At 41.4% G+C, this 22188-nt stretch overlaps 1 protein-coding gene and 1 pseudogene across 1 annotated transcript in view; both read right to left on the minus strand.

Annotated features, from left to right (window-relative positions):
- Nucleotides 1-22188, minus strand: part of nompC (no mechanoreceptor potential C) — a 323022-nt gene that overhangs the window by 237042 nt on the left and 63792 nt on the right. The window lies entirely within an intron of this gene.
- On the minus strand, nt 17397-17515 carry LOC145404561 (5S ribosomal RNA; annotated as a pseudogene).

Below are 22188 nucleotides of genomic sequence, written 5' to 3' on the forward strand. Positions count from 1 at the left end.
TTATCTCACTTTATCTCACATTACCTCTCTCACATTCACGTAATTCCTTGTTTTTACCGTGTTTCTCTCTCTCTCTCTCTCTCTCTCTCTCTCTCTCTCTCTCTCTCTCTCTCTCTCTCTCTCTCTCTCTCACACACACACACACACACACACACACACACACACAGCCGCATCTTTTTACCCAGCTAACATCAAACAGATTTATTCAGCTAAGAGTGGATCATAAAAGAAAGTTATTATGATCACTGCTAAGAGTTATCATAATCACTACTGACTCACTCTGACTCCCTGTCTGCATGCATTCCTCCACTTCTACGACGGGCGCGTAGCACCCGTCTAGCAACAAACTCTCACCCCTTTTCTGTCCAACTCTCTAATGCAAGAGTTAACCGTTACTCCCAGTCCTTCATTTATGCAACAGGTCAACTCTGGAACAGTCTCCCTCTGTCTCTATTTCCTGCTTCCTATGATCTCCAGTTTTTCAAACGCTGTGTGTCCAGGCATCTCGAAATGAATGGATCTTGAATTTGTCTCTCTCTTGTATTTTGTTTTTCTCTTGGAAGGAACAGTTTTGCGGGCTCACGGCCTTTGGTTCTTTCTTCTTCACATAAAAAAAAAAAACTCACGATAGAGACAACTCTAGTAATTTATTCAACTGTAACTAACGCCAGACATATATATTTTTTTCAATTTAGAGTGAGTCATTGGAGACCGAGAGAGTTAGGCTGTCTCTTTCATCTGTATTCTTTATTCCTTATAACTCTTTCGGGATTCTAATTTCTGATCATTTTTCTTGTCTGCCTTGTGTGTGTGTGTGTGTGTGTGTGTGTGTGTGTGTGTGTGTGTGTGTGTGTGTGTGTGTGTGTGTTTCAGTCGTTCCTGCTTTTTCTACGAGAAATCTCTCTCTCTCTCTCTCTCTCTCTCTCTCTCTCTCTCTCTCTCTCTCTCTCTCTCTCTCTCTCTCTCCATGCTTTCTTCTGCCTCTTTCCCCTCGTTCCCATGTTCTCCTTGTTACTTCTCTCCCTGCCCTTTCATTTCGTTCATCTTTCTTCCTCTATAGCCTTTTCTCTCCCTCCCGTTTCTCGTTCATCCTTTCGTCTTCCCTTTCTTCTTCTTTCCTTCCCTCTCGCCCTTGTTCCTTCCCTCTCGCCTTGTTCCTTCCCTCTCCCCCTTTTTCCATCCCTCACCATTTCCTTTTCCTCGCCCTTTTTTCCTTTTCCTCGCCCTTTTTTCCTTTCCTCGCCCTTTTTTCCTTTCCTCACTTTTTTTTCCGTTCCACATCTTTTTTCCCTTTCCTCACCCTTTTTCTTTACTCTCCCCCTTTTGTTCTTTCCTCTCCTCCTCTTCCTTCTCCCCTTCTTTATCGCCCGCCTAGCGAAGCGATACTGTAATCGCCTGCGCCTGTGTTTGTGTGTGTCTGTATCTCAAATTGAAGTAGGCAGCTTGCATCCAAACTTCGTGGGCAGTATCCTGGGATGTATGGCTTGTTTGTTAGTAATTTTTGCGAAGCTGAGATGATAAACCTCCGATTGCCAGAGGATTACTGATGTAGTTTTTTTATGTGATGGCGGGCGATACGTATTCGTCGGTGAATTTTATTTCCCAGCTTATTCCAATCCCTCCTGTATACTCTTTTCTTTCACCTTCCCGACTTGTCTTCCTCCTCCTCTTTCTTACTCCTCTTGCCGTTCATTTCTTCCGCTTTCCCCTCCCATTCTTCTGTTACTTCATTCTCTTCCCTTCCCTTCCTCCACCGTCCTTTCTTTCTACACTTCTCCCCTCTTCCTCTCTCCCCTCCTAATTCTGACTTATATATTGGCTTTACTCTGTCCATTTTATCATACACTTTAGGTTTTCTTTAGTGTTCTCTTAATCTTCTTACTTTTTTCATTATCTTCAACACGCTCTCTCTCTCTCTCTCTCTCTCTCTCTCTCTCTCTCTCTCTCTCTCTTTCTATCCTTCCTTTTTTTCCTTCTTCCGCTCTCTCACCCCATCTATCGTACCCACCGTACTCCATTCCACAAAACACACCCTTTCCTTCTTCCCTTCCCTCTTCCCTCCTTTCCTCTTCGTCTTCACCCTATTCTTGTAACTCCTTTTCATCCCTTTTCTTTCCCTTTCCCAGCCCCTCCTCCATTTGATTCTCTCTACCTCCTCTCTGACACCCCTCCTGCCTCCCTCTGTTACCTGTCTTTCCTCTTTCTCTCACCCCTCTTCCCTCCACCTTCTCTCCATTCTTCTCCTGCTTACCTCTCCCTCTTCATTGCCCTTAGCTTTTCCCCCCACCCTATTTTCTCTCCTTTCTCTAACCCCTCACCGTACTCTTCCCTCTCCTTCCTCTTCTCTTTGGCCTCCTTTCCTCCCCTCCCTTCCTCTCGCTTCCTTTCCCCTCCCCTCCCCTCCCCTGTCACTTCTTTATACCGACTGACTCACCTTATAAACCAAAGCCATTCACTTCGCTCCCCTTCCTCAATCCTGTTTCCTGTTTCTTTTTTTTTTCTTTTCTAGTTTGATCTGCCTTTCTTCCTTTGACATCTTACTCTTCTTTCTTCCTTTATCCACTCTCTAATTTCTTCTCTTAAATTTTCTCCCTGCTACCCATTCCTCCTTTTTCCTCATTTCTCCTTTCGTGTTTCCTTCTCTTTCTGGTATCTCTGTGTCTGTCATTCCCACTCCCCTTTTCTTCTCCTCTACCTTTCCCATTGCTCCCCATACTTACCCAGCCCTCACATTCCAAGTCTCTCCCCTCTCCACACACACACACACACCACACACACACACACACACACACACACACACACACACACACACACACACACACACACACACACACACACACACTATTTTTTTCCCTTCTTTCCCTGACTCTGCTCTTCCCTTCTCATCCTTTTCGTCTCTTCCACCTTTCCCCATCCCTGGCCTGGAGGAGGTCCGTCCTCCCTCCCTCTGCGCTAGTCCCTTCTCTTCTCCTATTCCATTCCATTTCTCTCTCTCTCTCTCTCTCTCTCTCTCTCTCTCTCTCTCTCTCTCTCTCTCTCTCTCTCTCTCTCTCTCTTCCGTATTTGCTCTTCTCACTTCTCATTCCACCTTCTTCCATTTTATTTCTCCCCTACCTTTCCCCTTTTTCTCTTTCCCTCTTCTCTTTTCCCGATTTCCATACCTTCTCTACCTTTCTCTTCTCGCCCGTTTCCTCCTCCTTTCCCATCTTCCCTATCCTTGACCTCGTCTATCTTGTCTTCTCTTTTGTTTCGCTCCAGTCCCACTTCTTTGTTTTCTTTTTTCCCATTCCTCTTTTATATTCATCTCTCTATATCCACAGCCATCACCCACCTACTACCTTCACTTCTATCCCCTTTTTCTTCCTTTCCCTTTCTTTTCTTTGTTTTCAGTTTATTCTTTTTCTCTTTCCCCTTTCCATGTTCTCACCTATCGAGCCCTCCTGCTTTCCCTATTTCCCTCACTCACCTTTACCTTCCATATCACTCCCTTTTCCCTTGATTTCCTTCCTTCCACCATACTCCATCTCTACCCCCACCTTCCCTGCTCTCCCTCTCTCGTTGCGCCCTTCTTGCCCCCCCTGCCGCCCCCCTGTCATCGATCCTCCCAAGCGGCTAAACTGAGGTCGTGCAGGAAGCCACCCTCTGTCACGCTCACGGGGCCAGGCAGTGCAGGAGAGAGAGAGAGAGAGAGAGAGAGAGAGAGAGAGAGAGAGAGTATAGGTTTACTGTGTGGGGGGGATGTGTATGCATGAGTTTTTTTTTTTTTTTTTGATATATAATTCTTAACTGATTAGGTTGCTTAAAAAATAAAAGTGCCAGACTATATAAAATTTTTTGTTCAGAGGTATCATCCACGTTCAATACACTCAAGAGTCGGGAGATTTTTTTTTCTATTTAATACGGAGACAGGTGTGGTAGTATGAGTTTGGTAGTGTGGTGGTGTGGTAGTACGAATGTCGTGAGATGTGGAAGTAATCTGTTTTATGTTTGTTTTTGATGTGGTAGTGTGTGATGCGGTAGTATATGGTGTGGTAGGGTGTATTGTGGGAGTGTTAGGTGTGTAAGGGAGATGTGGAAGTGTAACTTTGCCCTGTGTATGTGTTTTGTTAGTTTGTAGTTTCACAAGCTTGAGATATGTGTGAGATGTGACTGTGGGATATGTGGATGTGTGGAATTGTGAGATGTGACTGTGGGATATGTGGATTTGTGGATTTGTGAGATGTGACTGTGGGATATGTGGATGTGTGGATTTGTGAGATGTGACTGTGATTTGTGTGAGATCTGGCAGTACTGAATGTGGCAGTGTGAGGTTCCTATGTGTACTCGTACATATTGCAGGTATAAGAAAGTGTAAGGATCTTAATGTTAAAATTTAGTGTAAGCAGCACTATGATGTCAACAAGGCGCAAGCTTTTGACGATCATTATCTGAACCATGTCTGACCATCCTGTACCACTGCTGATTACACTTTGTGATGTTGGATACGAGTCGATCAGATCAAACAATAACAAGGGTTTTCCAAATGACCTCCCAAAACTGGTGCTTGCTTACAATTATGTGCGTTCAGTTTTAAGTAATGTACTCGTAAAATTTTCCAAGTGAGCCAGTAGTTTGCCGCACCTACAGGGATGGCCAAATTCTCTGTGTGTCCCTGACTGTGTCGCTCACTGGGTCAAGGTGTACCTTATACAAGGATGAAATTTGGAAATTTGCGACCGTAGAGTGTTCTTGGTGTCATACTTTCGCTTCCATTGATTTTTGTTGCACCCAGAGGGGCGTGTTTGGGATGTGTCTGATGTGTGGGTTGTGTACAAAGACAAATGACACCTTTTGGGATATTTTGGGGTGGCGGATATGGCTGAAATGAGTGCGGCTATCAAGGTGCCCTTGTCTCATGTAAAATAAATATGTTCTACACATGATCACTTTAAGGACTTTCCTGGCCTTGATCAGTTTCATCCACTCGATCCTGTCAACAAACTGGGTACACCACTTTCTTTTTCTTTTTCTTTTTCTTTTTTTTTTTGGCATATCCAGGATAACATGTTCACCTGAACCTTCAATACTGTGTGTGTGTGTGTGTGTGTGTGTGTGTGTGTGTGTGTGTGTGTATGTGTGTGTGTGTGTGTGTGTGTGTGTATGTGTGTGTGTGTGTGTGTGTGTGTGTGTGTGTGTGTGTGTGTGTGTGTGTGTGTGTGTGTGTGTGTGTGTGTGTGTGTGTGTGTGTGTGTGTGTGTGTGTGTGTGTGTGTGTGTGTGTGTGTGTGTCCTTTATCGGTCTGTCTATATCAGACTCTGTTCGTCTCCATAATGACAATTATTGAATTCACTTCGCCAACAAAATAAACATAAGACATATTAAGCTCTTTACTTGAGCTTCTTTCCAAAGCTGAATAATTTTCTTTTTGTCGTTGACCACAGTAAATAAAAAAATAATAATAAACTAGAATGGCACTCAGTAGAGCGCATACCTCTGCTAAGGCCCAACATGAAGTTCCTTTTAATTCAGTCAAGTCTAATCCAATATGGAAAAAGACTACCTCCCTGTAAAACCATATTTAAATCTGCTAGATCCGGGATGTTATATGGATCCGCGCCAAACTGTACACATGTGTAGATACCAACATCTTAAATATGAATGATTTTTTTCTATCAAGATCCGTGCAATATTCACTGAAAAATTTACGAAAATGTCGAAAACGCCCTATCTCGCAATGTTAAATAAAGTTTTAAAAAATTCCTTGATCCGCGCCTTTATATGGATCTGCACCAAAATTTAGTGGAGTCTGTTCAGGGCCAAGACTCATTCTTTTACCAAGTTTCGTGGCAATCCGTCCAGTAATGTTTGTGTAATCTTGCTCATAAACCGACAAACAAACAAACAAACGGACAAGGGTGAAAACATAATCTCCTTGGCGGAGGTAATAAAAATATAATATCGTGTTAAAGCTATTAATTGAGATTTTTTAATAATTATATATATATAGTGCTTGTACGTATGAGGTATCATTCTGCTCGAAGGGAGATTGATAGCCAGAATTAGCCCTTCCCCATGCTGGGTAGGTGCGAATAAATACTGTATTTATAGAAATAATACCTCTTTGCTAATTTTTATCCCAATCATCACGAATAAGAGTGTGAAATATAATCAACCTATAAAATCAGTTGCAGTTTCAGTACCCCCACGCCCCACCCAGTACCCAGCCATTAAAGCATTTCCATACTAATCGTTGAAAATGATTTAGTAGGAGGCTGACTGCAGAGGCTATTAAATGATTTATAAGTAAAAAGTGCGTGATGTTATGGAGAATAATGAGGTTATTTATCAGAAGAAAGATGTTGTGATGTCTTGGGATATGAAGACAGAGAGAGAGAGAGAGAGAGAGAGAGAGAGAGAGAATATTACACCAGTCATACTCGTACATTCAACCTCGCCACTGGATAATATACTAAATATACCTGTTAAATTTTTACTGTATATATTAAGGCTCAGAAGGCAACAAGCCTCTGCCCATAGCCTGCATATCAAGACAGCGTGTTCCAAAATTTGTCCTGGTTGCAATTTTGGTCAATAATTCCTTTACATATTGAGATCCAAATTCATAAAATGATTCCATCCTGTTTGATTAGTACTGGTAATGATTAATTAATCAACACATCTCTAGGTTACTAAACCCCTACTCTGCATCTAAATTTCTTTATGTTTTAAGTGGTGGCGATTATGAAGATTATACAGTGTGGGCCTTGTGAGCTTTATTGGACAAACACTGGAGATATCATCATGCAGGAGCGTCAGAGGTAGGGAGGGGCGGTGATGGAAAGACGAGAGTTGAGGGAGAGAGAGACTAGGTGGGAAGAATGAAGGTTGTGATGGTACAAAGCATTTGATGCACGGAGAAGGGAATGGATAGTGAGAGTGAAAAGGAAAGCGGAGTAAATTTCGTCTTTCAGAGAGATTTCCCCCAGGTAAAGCAAAAACCTTTAACTGATAACCAGAATATACCTGTGTGTATCTCATTCACTGAAAAGACTATTATTTTGAAGTAGGTTTTAACCTTGTCAGTGGAGAGGTCTGCAACCACTAAATAAATGAAATGAAGTGTCGTTAGTTGTAAAAGAATAACATTTTCCAGTGTACCTTAACCACCGAATTGGTGAAAGATGACAAAGATGAGGGTATTTAGGGTGGACAAGGTATGTATTAGGTGGGATTGTGCGTGGGAGATGTCTCTGACTGAGAGTTGGAGATTGGTGGGGAGGACAATGGCTGGAAGAAATACTGGTGTGTATATATATATATATATATATATATATATATATATATATATATATATATATATATATATATATATATATATATATATCATCAGCCGTTTGAGTGTCCACTGCAGGACCGGCCTATCCCGATCGAAGTGGGGACGATACAGCCTGTGTATCTCTACCAAGTGGCTTAGGCTGTCTGGTAGAGATTGTATGTAGGGTGAGAAGTGCTTGTAAGTGTAATTGTTGTGTTGGAGTGGCTCTGGATGCGTGTGTACTCTGTGAACCAAGCGTAATCGGCCTGCGCTAGCCGAAGGGGTCAGAAGAACGCTCCCAAAGTTTATTACCCTGGCTGGGCGCGAACCCTCGTTCTTCAGTGTACGAAAATGTACACTTTACCACTGTACAACAGAGGCTTCATATACCTACATATATATATATATATATATATATATATATATATATATATATATATATATATATATATATATATATATATACATACGGTATACATAATACGGAGAGAGAGAGAGAGAGGGAGAGGGGTGTCTTCAGTATTTTAATGGAGACGTTAAACGAGTTAAGGGTTTCTGTAACAAAACTTGGGGTGTGTTTAGTGCGTCACTGGTCTGGTGGTACTCTGATAAAATTAACAAGTTAAGGGACGTTTTGCCCTACAAAGTTTTATCGTTTTCGTAAATGGTAATTGTGAGCAGTATGCAGTTTTCCTTTCCCTACAAGATGATGCATTTTTGTGCATCGTCAGTCCCTGTCCCACATATCTCAACCTAAAAATACTAGCAACTCCGTTCCGTCTACTGCCTTTCACCATAAACCTCTACACTGAATTAAGGGCAATTTCCCTCGAGTTGCTCACGACACAAGCCTCTTATTAGTGTTACGGTGCACCCCCACTCTCCACACAAACGCCCAGCCCACGTAACACAACCCACCTAGGTACTCCTTTCCGAAACATTTTTCTTTGTTGTCATCTTCTTTAGGGGTCTGTATTTCCCTGGCCTAATTTTCACTTTTACCGCTACTGCTCTATACCAACCCAATTCAGGTCACATTTTTTGCCTTTATACTCCCTTGTAAGGTATTTTTCTTAGCTCAGATTTTCGTGAGGTTGTCCATTTCTCTAGCCTGGTTTTCGCGTTTGTCTTTGTCATTTTATGCCAACACCTTTTACGTCTTTTCCAAATGCCTTGTTTTTATATTATTATTATTATTATTATTATTGTTGTTGTTGTTGTTGTTGTTGTTGCTGTTGTTGTTGTTGTTGTTGTTGTTAATATTAATCATCATCATCATCATCATCATCACCCGGACCTCCTTTCTTACCCAAGGGCAGGGTGAGGAGAAGCAATGTCCAGACAGCCCAAATTTGCCCAGTCCAATGGGCCACGCTTCCATTCACTCATCATTCAAGCCCCCGGAATCCTGGCTCTATCGGATACGCCAAAAACATTCACCACGTTCTGTAGCTTCACATAAACATATCCGATAGATTCAATCCGGACGCTACCACTTTAAAAAGGGGTGCCAAAATCCCTGATCATGCACTTTTCCTCGCAACATTCATCCAGCGAGCTAGCTCTCGTGTCAGTTCCCTAGCCTCACCGACTTCCAAACCTCTCTTCCTCACACACTCATCCACCATATCTCTCCACCTTCTCCCTGGCCTACTTCGCCTCCTCCCTCCTTCAAATTCGCTCGGATATACCTTTTTCACCACTCTATTGTTATCCATTCTCTTCACATGACCATACCATCTCATTACACTCTCTTCGATTCTGGTGTGCACCAACTTCCCCACTCCACACCTTTCACGAATCATTATTTCGTATCCTATCCACCCTCTGAACTTCACATACATTCCTCAGCAGTCTCATCTCCACTGCTCTTACTCTTGACCTTTCATTTTCATGCCACACCATAGTCTCACATCCATATGTTAAAGTTGGCACTAACACTCCCTCATGTAAGCCTCGTGCAGCTGCAACACTCAAGCCTCTGTTTCTGATCAAGACCTTCATTGCACCAGCCACATTTCTTCCTTGTGTCACTCTACTTTCAACTTCTTGTGCACATTTTCCTCTCTTTTCTATCACTGTACCCATGTATTTGAACTCCCTCACAAATTCCAGTCTCTCTCCAATCACTGTAACATCACTCTGGGAGTCACCTTCTCTCACAGTAACAATCACTTTACTCTTTTCTACATTTCCTCTCCAGGCACGACGCTCACAGACATTAGCAAAACTCTGCATTAGGCTACCAAGTTCTTGTCCGGTACTTGCAAGCAGTACTGCATCATCAGCATACAACAAATTTGAGATATTCCATCCATCACCATTTATTACCAATGTCATCCCTTTCTCCATTACTCATGTTTCTCTCATCACCCCATCCATATATATATTGAACAACCACGGGGACATCACACATCCTTGTCGCACGCCCACACCGATCCTGAACTACTCCCTTACATGTCCATTAACCCTTACACATGCTTCGCTCCCCTAGCAGTTTACCATCTACACCGTACATACGCAAAACTTTCCACAATCCCTCTCTGTTTACTTTGTCGTATGGTTTTTCCAGATCCATGAATGCCATAAACACCTTATGGTCCTTCTCACAAGCCTTCTCTGCTATCTGTCTCACTGCAAATATTTGATCCACACATCCTCTGCCACTCCTAAAGCCACCCTGTTCATCACTCACTAGGACTTCTGATATCTCTCTTACTTTCTCTATAATAATCCTCCCATATAGCTTCCCTACCACACTCAGCAAACTTATGCAACGATAATTTTTGCACTCACTTCGCTCAGCTTTATATTTGTACGGGGGTACAATCACAGCCTTTATCCACTCTGCAGGCACAATTTCATTCATCCATGCCTTCTTACATATCTCCAACAAGCACTTCATTCCACTCTCTCCACTATACTTAAGGATCTCTGCGTACACTTCATCAACCCCAGCTGCCTTCCCATTTTTCAGCCGCTTCACAGCACACTTCACCTGTGTGAGTGTCACGTCTCCTGGCACTGGATTCCTTCTCAGCACACCCCAAAACCAATCATGTTTACTGCCACTATGCTCTGTCTATTTCCACTCATCAGGCTTTCAAAATAGTCTTTCCATCTGGTCCTTACTTAATCTCCATGGGTTAATAATCTACCACCTGCATCCTTCACACCATCACATTCCTGTCCGCTTTCACGTCTACATTTCTGTATCTCTTTCCAGAATAACTTCCTATTTTCAGAGTAGTTCGCTTTCACTTTTCTTCTTTGATCATCATCTACCTCCTTCTTTTTCCTCTTCACTAGTCTCTTTACGTGCTTCTTGCTCTCAATATACGCAGTTCTTATTCCAACTGAACCTCTGTCCTGTAATCACTTTAGCCACTTCTTCCTCTTTTCCTCCACCGCTCTCTTAACCTTGTCATCCCACCATGCCGTACCTTTCTCTTACTACACCACACACCATTTTAACATTCCTAACTAAGCAATTCCTATTTGCATTCCACAGGCTGTCCAGATCCATTTCATTCTAGTTCACTGATTCTAACTCCTCCTCTACTTTGGTCCTGTAATCATCTGTCATTTCTTTGATTCTCAGCTTCTCAACTTTCAGTCTTTCTCCGTGACTGCTCCTCTCTCTCTCCTGATCCACCTCATTCCTCTCAGCTTGATATTGCGTACCGCAATCATATGATCTGACAGACCTCCACATCGTCCTCCCACGGCCCTGGTATCAGCAGCCATTCCCATCATCATCTCTATGAGCAAGAAATCAATCAGGCTTCTTTCAACACGATCTCCGTTTCCTCTATACCATGTATATTTATGTGCATCTTTGTGCTTGAAATACGAGTTACAAATGCACAACCTCCTCTGCTGACACATATCCTTTAGTCACTTCCCATTATCATTTTCTCCTGGTACTCCATAACCCATTATGTCATCCTCAGGACCAGTGCCTACTCTTCCATTCATATCTTCCATTATGATCACCTTGTAGCTCCTGGGCAATTCTCCCACTACTTCATCCAGCTCATCCCAAAGTCTGTCTTTCTCTCTCTCACTCCTGGCCTCACACGGTGCATATGCTACAATGACTACCACTTTCACCTTCTCAAACTTGAACTTAACATACATCACCTCGAGTTGACACAATTGTAGCATCTCATTCAACTCTGTCACATCTCATTCATCAACAAAGCAACTCCTTCCTTGCATTTCCTCGCCCATTCATTCCCAATCTTACATATTTCACACCCTCCCACTCCTCCACTTCACACCCTTTCATCTTCGTTTCACGCAATGCCATCACGGGATATCTCGCACTCTTGAACACATTCACCACTTCCACCCTCATGCTTTCCTCATTCACACCTGTCACATTCCACATGACCACGAGAGTCTGCCCATTTGGTTTGGGCCCTGGGCAGGTATTGGGCCCTCCGAGGCTCACTGAAACGACTGCCATGATTAAATGATTTTGGATAGGCAAATCTGGGGGACATTTAACCCTGCCAGAAACCCCGGTTTTATGGTTACCACCCAGAGTAGTAAATGGTTTCCTGGGTTCAGGAAACTGTTTGGCTTGTCACTCAATGTAGAGCTCATATGGCATCACTCTACATTGAGTGGATGATGATATGAGCTCTACACTGAGTGATAATAATAATTTTATTATTATTATCGATGTTGTTATAGTTCTCTGGCCCTCTTTTCACCTTTGCTTCTTTACTAGTTCATACCACCTCATGTGAGTTTACCTATACTCAGTTTATTTCACTGAGGCGAAGATGCACTTGATAGGTTGGTGACGATTGGCTGAATGCAGCATGTCCGAATAACATTTACTAACCCAAATTTCCTCATCAGCTATATGTTGTCAGTTAATAATAAAGAGATTATGAAGTAATGTTGCATTCAGCCAATCATCACCAATCTGTCAAGTGCATCTTCGCCTCGATTGAAAAAAAAAAAATGAGTATAGGCATTTTTATTCTTATATTTCCGTGGCCATTTATAGACTCTTGCCTTGACAGTGCTGTATCTCTTCGTTGTCATGTTTGGTAACTAAGCAGTTGTTTTCTCTAAGGCTTGCAATTTTCTGGCCTCATATCACTTTTTCTGTTTTTCTTTTTTTATTAACCCAGAGCATGTTCTAAGTGATTTTTCTTTCCTCAGCTCGGATTTCCTTTAAGGTCTGTCTCTTTCTGGCCGCATTTTCACTTTTTGTCTCATGGCCATTACATAACCCAGTGATGAAATGAGAGGAAGAGGTAGAGAACAGGATGGCGAGAAGGGATTTGGAGATTTGCTGAGGTTTAACTGAACAGGGTAACAGGCAGTGAGTCAGAGTGGAAAAAGATGGGAAAGACCTTTGTTCGGAAGTTGAATGACTCAGGCTGATGACGACGACGACGACGACGGTGATGATTACCTCATTCTAAAGCATATTTCTCAGGTATGATTGTCTTTAGAAGGCATATTTCTCCTGCATCATTTTCCTTTCCTTTCCTTTCCTTGATTACCATTGCCTACCCTTTTTTATGGTACTTTTCGCAACTTTATAGTTACTCATTTTACTGTTTCCTTATTCTATATTTGTTCTTGTCTCATTCTTTTTCTAGTTTTACTTTCTCTGGTCATCAGATTCTGGCACGGTCTATCTATCTATCTATTGCCAGACGCCTCAATCCCGTTTGGGGTGGCCACAAACAAATCGCCTCCAAGTCGACCTGTCCCCCGTCATTTCACTGCCCTGCTCCCAACTCACACCCCCCTCTCTCATATACCTCTCCACCCGATCCCTCCATCTCATCCTCGGCCTCCCCCTCCCTCTTCCCCCCTCCACCTCACTCACATACACTCTCTTCGTCAGTCTTTCACCCTCCATCCTTTCCACATGGCCAAACCACCTCAGTGTGTTCCTCATAACGCTTCCTATCACATCCACATCCACACCACAACGCTCCTTTATATCCTCATTCGTCAGCCTGTCTCTCCACGTGACTCCACAGGCTCCTCTTAAATAACTCATTTCCACTGCTCTCACTCTTGACTTGTGTCCTTCCAACAATGTCCAAGCTTCACTACCGTACGTTAGAGTTGGTATCACAATACTGTCATGTAGTAACTTTTTCACTTCCATGCTCACTTCCCTGTTTCTTATCACTGCTTTCAAGGAACCAGCAACCTTTCTTCCCTGCTGTACCCTTTCAAGCACTTCACCCTCCAAACCTCCATCCTTACTCATCACACTACCCAAATACTTAAACGTACTCACATTTTCCAATTCCTCACCATCCAACCTCGCTGTACATTCACTAACTTCACCTCTCTCAAAGACCATCACTTTACTCTTCCCTACATTCACCTTTAGGTTCCGTTTCTTACACACTCTTTCAAACTCATCCACCAAGCCTTGCAGCTCCCCTTCGTCTTCACTCAACAACACAGTATCATCTGCAAACAACAGTACAGGGAGTTTCCAAACACTATCCTCTCTCACCAGGGCCACTCCAACATCCACTACCCTACCTTGTACCTCTTTTATTACCCCATCCATGTACAGATTGAACAACCATGGAGACATGACACATCCCTGTTTCAACCCAACTTTCAAAGAGAAAAATTCACTTAGATCACCATCCACACGCACTGCAGCCTTCGCACCATCGTACATACTCTTCACAGCATTCAACAACTTCCCATCTACTCCATATATTCTTAACACTTTCCACAATCCTTGTCTATCCACCCTGTCATATGCTGGCACGGTAATACCCTTAATTTGGCATGCTATATTCCACTTTTTTTTTTTTTTCACTTCTGTAATTTTCGTCCGATCTGTATTTTTAACATTAGAATTCGGTTGACTCTTATTTAGTTTACTTTCTGTATTTAACAATGTTTCATTTAGATCTCGTAGTAACTATCCTGTACTTAATTACCTGTTTTGTATAAAGAAGTCGTAGAATCTCCTGTTTAACTATTGCTCCATTAGTTTTATTTATAACGTGACATATAATGAGATTTATATAAAAAGCATAACGGTTTATAACTCATAGTTTCCAAAGTTTCTGAAACCCATAATATGTTTAGAACTCATATAAACTCTATACACTGAAATTAATACAATATTCTGAATAAAACAAATAGCATCTGACTTTATTTACTGAGATTCTTATTCGATTTAGTAATTGCAACCGCAAGTTCATCTCGGAGTGAAAGATATAGCATAGTTAGAATTCACAAACTCTTCCTTTATATAGCGAAAGTCTCATTAAAAACTCACAGCAACTCCTTTACTTACTGATAGTCTTATTTGGAGGCCATAGCAGCTACTGTGTATTAACTGATAATCATCCTTAAACTGTAATTCGTCGCGTCCCATGAATTTACTGAAAGCTATGTTTTGTTTAGAATACATAATGATTTTTATTTACTAAAAATGTTATTGCAGTTATAACTCAGAGCAAGGTTTCCTTTACAACAGTCTGTTTTTATAGAGAACTTATAGTTTAAAAACCTCATGGTAACAACTTTATAGCTTTTGAGTCATATGTTATTTAAAGCTGTTGTAACTCCTTTACTTCACTTGTTTATATTTAATACGTGGTCACACAGCAACTGGCTGTTACAAAACCTTCTAAATATGACTTACCTTCACACGTCGTATCTTATATAACTTAACTTCACTCAGCGTATCTCACCAATCGTAAAATCCCTGTACCTGATACCTAGATAACTCTTTGTCAGCTTAGCCAGTCAGGAACCAGTATTACCTGTACCTAAAATTGAGGTTAGAAGTCAATAGTACAGAAGCTTAAACATCAGCCTTTATATATACGGTGGAAATGTTAAGCGGGCGTCTCCTTGTCATTTTTCTCAATTTTGTTGGATTACTTTGTACAGCGTAAGAAAAATGTATCTGTGAAAGGGTAATGAAGGATATTATTCTACCCCTCTAGTTTGGAACACCTCTCCTAAGCTGAATAAAATCGTCAGTAAATATAATGAAAATTGTCATCAAGTTTTAGGTAACAGTATCGGTTAATGTAGTTGAACCACTGTGATTAGTCTTTATCGGGTAATTAAACTACGCACCCAGTAATTTATAGGAACTCATTATGGAAGTTATATTCTACACAAGATGCTGCTGTAAACGTAATTATCAATCCGTTTCCTTACGATAAATAATGAAACGATGAGCAGTGATTTTCAGAACGCAGTAATACGGTCTGCGGAACCCAGCAAGGCTTCAGAATATTGAGTAAATGTTTAAAATTATTTGACTGAAAAGTGTAGCAGTGTTTATATCGCCAACTATACCACCCACTGGACTGCAGAGATGACGTCAACTGTTCTGCCTTGAACAAATGTTCCCCGACACTTCTCTGCTGGATACGGCAATGGAAGATGTTATATGAATTATTTTTATGTAATAGCAATATGGAGCACCAAAAAGAAAAAAAAGTATGAAAAGGAAAGTTACACTCTGGCGTTTGAGGAGGAATAAGATATTTGGAAGGCAGAACGCGGCGTTTGCAGAGGATTGTCAGCGAACCTTTACTAGTTGGTGTACCTCTAAATCCTCTTCTTGTTATCAGATGGGTATACATTTCCTTACATAATGGTTCATGCTTAGTCACTTTAAAACACTTCCGTATAGTACTGTGCAATACTTGATAAGGTGGTAGTATGGTAAACCAGACAGGTCAAAGTAGTCCACTAATGGCTTAAAGCACATGTGTTAACCCATCTGCCCGATTACGTTTTTAGATTCCAGCTATCTCGAGACGACTTATCCAAACATAATACATTGTTCGTACTGACGAGGTTAACCTAACCATCATTTATCCATTCAGTACGATGGATCTTTCTTAAAATACATGTAGGCTACGTTTCAAAATAGCGCGAATGCACTGGATGAATACGTCATCGGACTGAAGGGGTAAGGCCCTTCATGCGATAACATTATTTCTGTTCTAGGAATGCTATCTTTAGGCGGAATGTATTCAGCTCTTAAAGGTAAGAGCTCCTGCCTTAAAAGTATCTCATAAAGGTAAGAGTTTACGAGGTATAGAAGGTAGATATTGCCTTCATTCGCTCCTCAAGCAGGGGATATCATTCCTAAGGTAAAAACGTCGTTTGGAGATAACAGGTATGTACAGTAAATACTTCACAGAAATCAGAGTGTTAGAACACTTCTGAAAGTACTGTTTAAAGACTGATAAAAGTGTTGTTATCAACCTGGACAAATTAAGGTGTTTCAGGCTCAGATCTCGTGCATTAACCTCATTGTTATCCAGTGTTCACACCACTAAAAATGCAGCAACTGTGAAAAGTTACAGGGCTGAATTCTCCTCAGCTTTGAAGGTTATATGATATCAATTCCTTACTGATTTATTTACATACACACCATCCGATCTTGCGATGTAGACTTACCTTCAGGTGACTACACCGCGTGACAAACTAAATGGTTACTTGTTCCTCAGGAACTTGCATAACCAATAACCACATAACCATATAGACGCCTAGTGGTCTAATGGGTTGAGGCACTCCAGCTGGATGTAACTGTATAAGGTTTGAGGTCGAGGGCTGTTTTGGGTAAATTGCTCTTCTAATGCCAAAGACTGTTGAGCCACACCTAAAATGTCGGGCCTGTAGCATAACCCCGGACACCTACGCTCGTTACGGGACAATAAAGAACCGGATGATAGATGGATTTACCCCGTATAATTCTCATATATATTATTTGTCTTTTCTGTATCTTTATTGACTGCATGAATGACATAAACACAAAAAATTGTAACGTATGAGAACAGAAATAAATTAGTAATAGTCTGTTCTGTGAGTCCAGTCTGGTTTTGTATGATATTGTAATAGGTTGTAAGCTTTTTGTTTTAAATAGGTGTCCCAAAGTTACTTAAGACTAATTACAGTACTAGTATTCTTTCAGTGCTACATTTAATAATAATAATAATTTCATTTTTTCATTCATGCCATGTATCCCAAACGGGGTGGTCAAGGGCTTAGAGTTAATTGTTTTACAGGGAGGGGCACTAATCCTCCACCAACCCCACCTGACTCGTAAGGAGAACTCCAACAGCATCTGGTGTTCCCAGGCGGTCACCCATCCAAGTACTAACCAGACCCAATGTTGCTTAACTTCGCTGATCGGACGGGAAACGGTGTACTCAACGTGGTGTGGCCCCTCTATACAGGGGTTTTATCCGCCCCTGTGTGGAGTACAACTCTCATATGTGGGGAGGCTTCCCACAAACAGCTCTTCTCAATATAATAATAATAATAATATTAATAATAATAATAATTATTATTATTTTTATTATTATTATTATGTTTGATTGCTACTGCACCCTAATAATGGCAGATAATAATAGGATTTCATTGCTGCCTTAAAATATTTTCAACCTCTTCTGAATCATGACATCCGTTATAAAATAGCTTGGCATATCTGCTGCGCCAGACGACTATACTGAATTTGGGTTTAACCCCTCCTGCTAAAAGTAATTGTTTACAAGAGATTGTCCACAGTAAGATGTTTCAAGCTTTATTATTTAGTTAATATTATGGTACGGTAGGAATGTGCCCTTTGCAATTCAAACTGTAGGTTGTCAAAGCAATTTTATAATCATTTGTAGGAATTTGGTCATAGCGGGTTCAAATAAGATGCATCAGATCAGCTTTATGTGTGATCTAAATAGTTAGGATTTGTCCATTTTGAGGGCAAATTATGTTCATGGCGTGTTGTCCTATTTATCACTCAAGATGTTGCTCACGTCAGCATCAAAGGATATATTGTGCTGAACCCTACCTCTCTCACAGCCATCCAGCGTGGTGAAGTTAGCACAAAAGGCGTCGATCCATACTCTGTCAGGCGTCCCTTTATTATATCAAGGGGCGTTTTCTTGGGAGCTGAACTTTTTTAGTGCGTTGACGTCTTTCGATTTCATTATCTCTATCCCAGACAATCTCGTTCAGGTCAGCAGTGTCCAGATATATGAAGGCAGTGTATGTCTAACCCCTCCTGCCTTAAAAGTATCTCATAAATTCAGTAAAAATCTTTTCATGGTAGCTGTGCTTAACTGACAAAGAAGTCATTGTATTTGAAGGATTATGAGGCTTCTTAGCAACTGTTCTGTCCGTTACAGATGCGTATACGACACGTTTAACTCTTACGGTACGAGAAGTCCGGTAGTAGGTAGGTAGGTACACACAAAGACAGACAGACAAGGACAGACGGACAAGCTGTGAATAGATAGACACAAGCAGACATATAGATATATCAACGAAAGGCTATAGTGTCCTTTTCCGCTCAAGACAAAGGCCCAGAATATGGCTGAGACCAAAACTACATTATGTATGTCTAGTCGCAAGCTTCATATTAACCTTTATTCCTCGGTAGATTTCCCACTGGCAAGCAAAATCGTCAGTCATCAACCAGAATAAAACATGACATCTTACAAAAGTTTAAGGTATTCCCGAGATCATTCTTTCATCCTCAGACCTTCGGAGTTATTTATTTATATATTTATTTATTTTTCATCATTGACGAATAAAATGATTTGGCGTTAGCCGGAATAAAACAGACCAGTCGTGTAAATTCCTTCGCTACCGTGACGTTTTTGTTTTTATTTTATTATTGCTGCCCCAGACGAATGTGCTCAGCTTAGGCGATGCATCTAGCAGTGATGGGGTTACAAATAAGTTCCCTTAACTCCTGAGCCCACAGGAGACATCCCCTTATTTCAGTTAAATGATTTAGCGGCAGCAAGAATATAGCAGAAATGACGTCTTCTGAGCTAACAGATTTCACTCAGGTATTGTCCCCATAAACTATAGACGATCATATTCAGCTTGAGATAATGCCCCATGTAGTCAAAAACTAGAAGTCTCTATGACCCTTGCACTGCAGGGGTGATTTTGAGATGTTTATTGTGGTTAACGTCTGGCGATCTTATTACAGCACGGAGGAAGCCCAGACAGCCAGAGGGTTAATGTAATACTGCTTTAAAGGCCCGTCCAGACGATCGAGCAATGCCCGCGGGCACAAGCGAGCAGTTTGCCTGTTGACGGGCACAAGCGGTGAGCCCGTCAACAGGCAAAGTGCTCGCTTGTGCCCGCGGGCATTGCTCGATCGTCTGGACGGGCCTTGAGGTTGAATGGATGGAGGTGTGGGCGGCAAATATTTGTTGGGCACACTGACGGTAGTTCATCTTTGTGCTTTCGTTCTTCGTGTCTCTGGATTTTACTCGTAGTGGGTTTGGGGTAGGGAATGTGATGATAATGATGATGAATGATTGATTTAACCCCTTCAATACGAATGAATGATTTAACCTCTTCACTGCGAGAGTTTTGTGTTAGGGTCAGTGAAATTATCTGAGGTAGCATGAATAAAATTAAAATCCACGGTGTTAGAAACGTCATTGGACATATCCTTTTTCAGTCCCGTGGCTTAAGTAATTTCCCTTTTTAATCAGGTTACTATGAAGCGATTTTTATTCAGCTTTGTATGAAACTGATGAAGTGAAGAGGCTGTCCAAGAATATATTAAACCCTTCCGGTTCTAGAAATGTCGCCTGTGCTGAACAAAATCATCTACAGGTAGCAAGAATAAGCTAGCAAGATAGGTTAACGCAGTAAAGGATTTAAAGTGCTAACAAACATTGCGTCTAATCCCTTCGTCGCAAGTGGTCATTTCTAAGCTACATAAAACATCAGGAGGTAGGAAGAGTTAATATAAGAAATATCTTCATAATAACAGGCTAAAACTGTTACATGAGCACGTAAATCTCTCCTCAGTATGACACTAAGTTGGAAGGCTTCTGGTAATGATAGAGAACCTCGTCACTCCGGTATCCGGGCTGTCATTTTTAACTTACCCCCGCTACTACCATACGGTTTTATTCAACTTAGCAAAAGCTTCTGGGACTGAAAGAAGTGTATAAAAGCTGTAGCTAATCCATCCAGTTCGAAAAGTCTATTCCTGAGGTGAACAAAATAGTACAGTTGGCAGTAATAAAATAAAAAGACATCCAGGCTCAGTGATTTAAAATGATCGTATCCTAAAAACATGCAGCCCATCAGGATGCAGGTCCCATTATATCCAATTTACGTGAAGCCTTATTGGGACTAACCATTACCCCATTAACCCCTTTAGTACGGTGAGGTCATTTCTATTCTCGTCTTTCTGCCTCCAGACAATTTTGTTGACTTAAAAGAGATCCGATGTAAAGACATTTTGTTTATTTTGTTATCTTGCGTCCGCCAAGCGACTCTTCTCAGCTCTGAAAAGACCTTTCGTAGTGAAGGCATTATAAAGCTTCACATATAACCAGAACAAGAGTGTAATTTAACAATCATGCATCAGTGAATATGAAACTATAACCGTCTACAAATTGTGAAGTGTTCCACTGGACCGGACCTTCTCTTTAGAGGAAGGGACGTACAGTTGCCAGAAAACGTATACTCATGTTGGAAAATTGCGACAAGGAAAGGGTATCTTTAGTGAAAGTACGGCATGTAATAAATGAATTATTGTTCTAGTCCGTTTGTGTGTCTGAGTCTGTAAATGTCACTGGTATGAAGGCTACATGGTCGGACGTAAAGTATGCCGCCATATGAAACGCCATACTAAAGGCACCTGCTTTGAACGTCCACCACGGTTTGACTTTAGACACTGAATACTAACCTCACTGTTTACTCTCCTCTGTTACTTAGAATTAGGCCTTGGTAGATGAATCCAGACTATCAAGTGTCGTAAACTTTTGGTTGTAGAATTTCACTCCACTTAAGCCCTCTACTTGGCGAGGTCTCTTTGAAGCTGGCCAAAACCGTCTGGAGGTGGCCCCAATTAAGACAGTAAATTCTTCTTCTCTTTTAAGGTGCCAGGGAAGATGGCGTTCAATCCCTTCAGTTCGATTTTTTTTTTCTGTGCCACTAGACATTTTTAATCGCTTTTAACAACTTATTTTAGACGTCTCGTTGTGCAGGCTTTAGTAGTCATTAACTATTTCGCGATTTTTTCATTCACTTCCTGTTATGTCAGACGATTTCAGGCTTAGTGTTGATGTTTCGTAGAAAATTGTTAACAAGAAGTATCAAAACCAGTAGAAATACATGCTACTGGCAGACGATTTTACTTATTTATTTGTTCTCAGGTAATAAAGAGTTAGTTTCCTTTCCTCCATACTTCTTTCCTTCCATCCTCTTCTTTCATTCTTTCCTTCAGTCTTTCCGCGTCCTTCTGTCTACGGGTGACTTTACACTCCCTCTTCTGTCTTTCTTTCCTTCATTCTTTCCTCTTCCTTCTGCCTGTGGGTGACTTTACACTGAGTGACATGCCAAATGGTTTCCTGTACACCAGGAAACCATTTATTATGCTGGGTGGTAAACATAAAACCAAATTTTGGCTCCTGGTGGTTTAGTGGGTAATTATTGCACTCCACTCGGATTGAGCCGGTGAAGGTTTATATCCAAGGGGTGATTGGGGTTTGCTGCTCACGTAATGACACTCAGGGATGAGTGAGGCTGGTCACTCTCATCTTAAATGTCAGGACCAACTGCCAGCCCCGGGCTTCAACGCTCCTCATGGGGCAACGTAGGATTGGACGATGGATGGATGGACGAAGAAAACAGACACACACACACACACACACACACACACACACACACACACACACACACACGAGTAGATATAATTCCTGCAGCCAGTGGGTTTTATTCAGCATTAAGTAGGACTTTTGTGGTGTAGTTAATACCTTCCAAAAAAACAAGCAGCTCAGATACCTGTTTCTTTGCTCCTAGATCTGTAAACAAACACAAACAACCCAGCTACCGACATCATTCCAGCATGCCGCCAAGGTCTTTAC

This window comes from Coenobita brevimanus, chromosome 63 (assembly GCF_032717465.1).
Source record: "Coenobita brevimanus isolate Jiangsu-jjx chromosome 63, ASM3271746v2, whole genome shotgun sequence".
Lineage (NCBI taxonomy): Eukaryota > Metazoa > Arthropoda > Malacostraca > Decapoda > Coenobitidae > Coenobita > Coenobita brevimanus.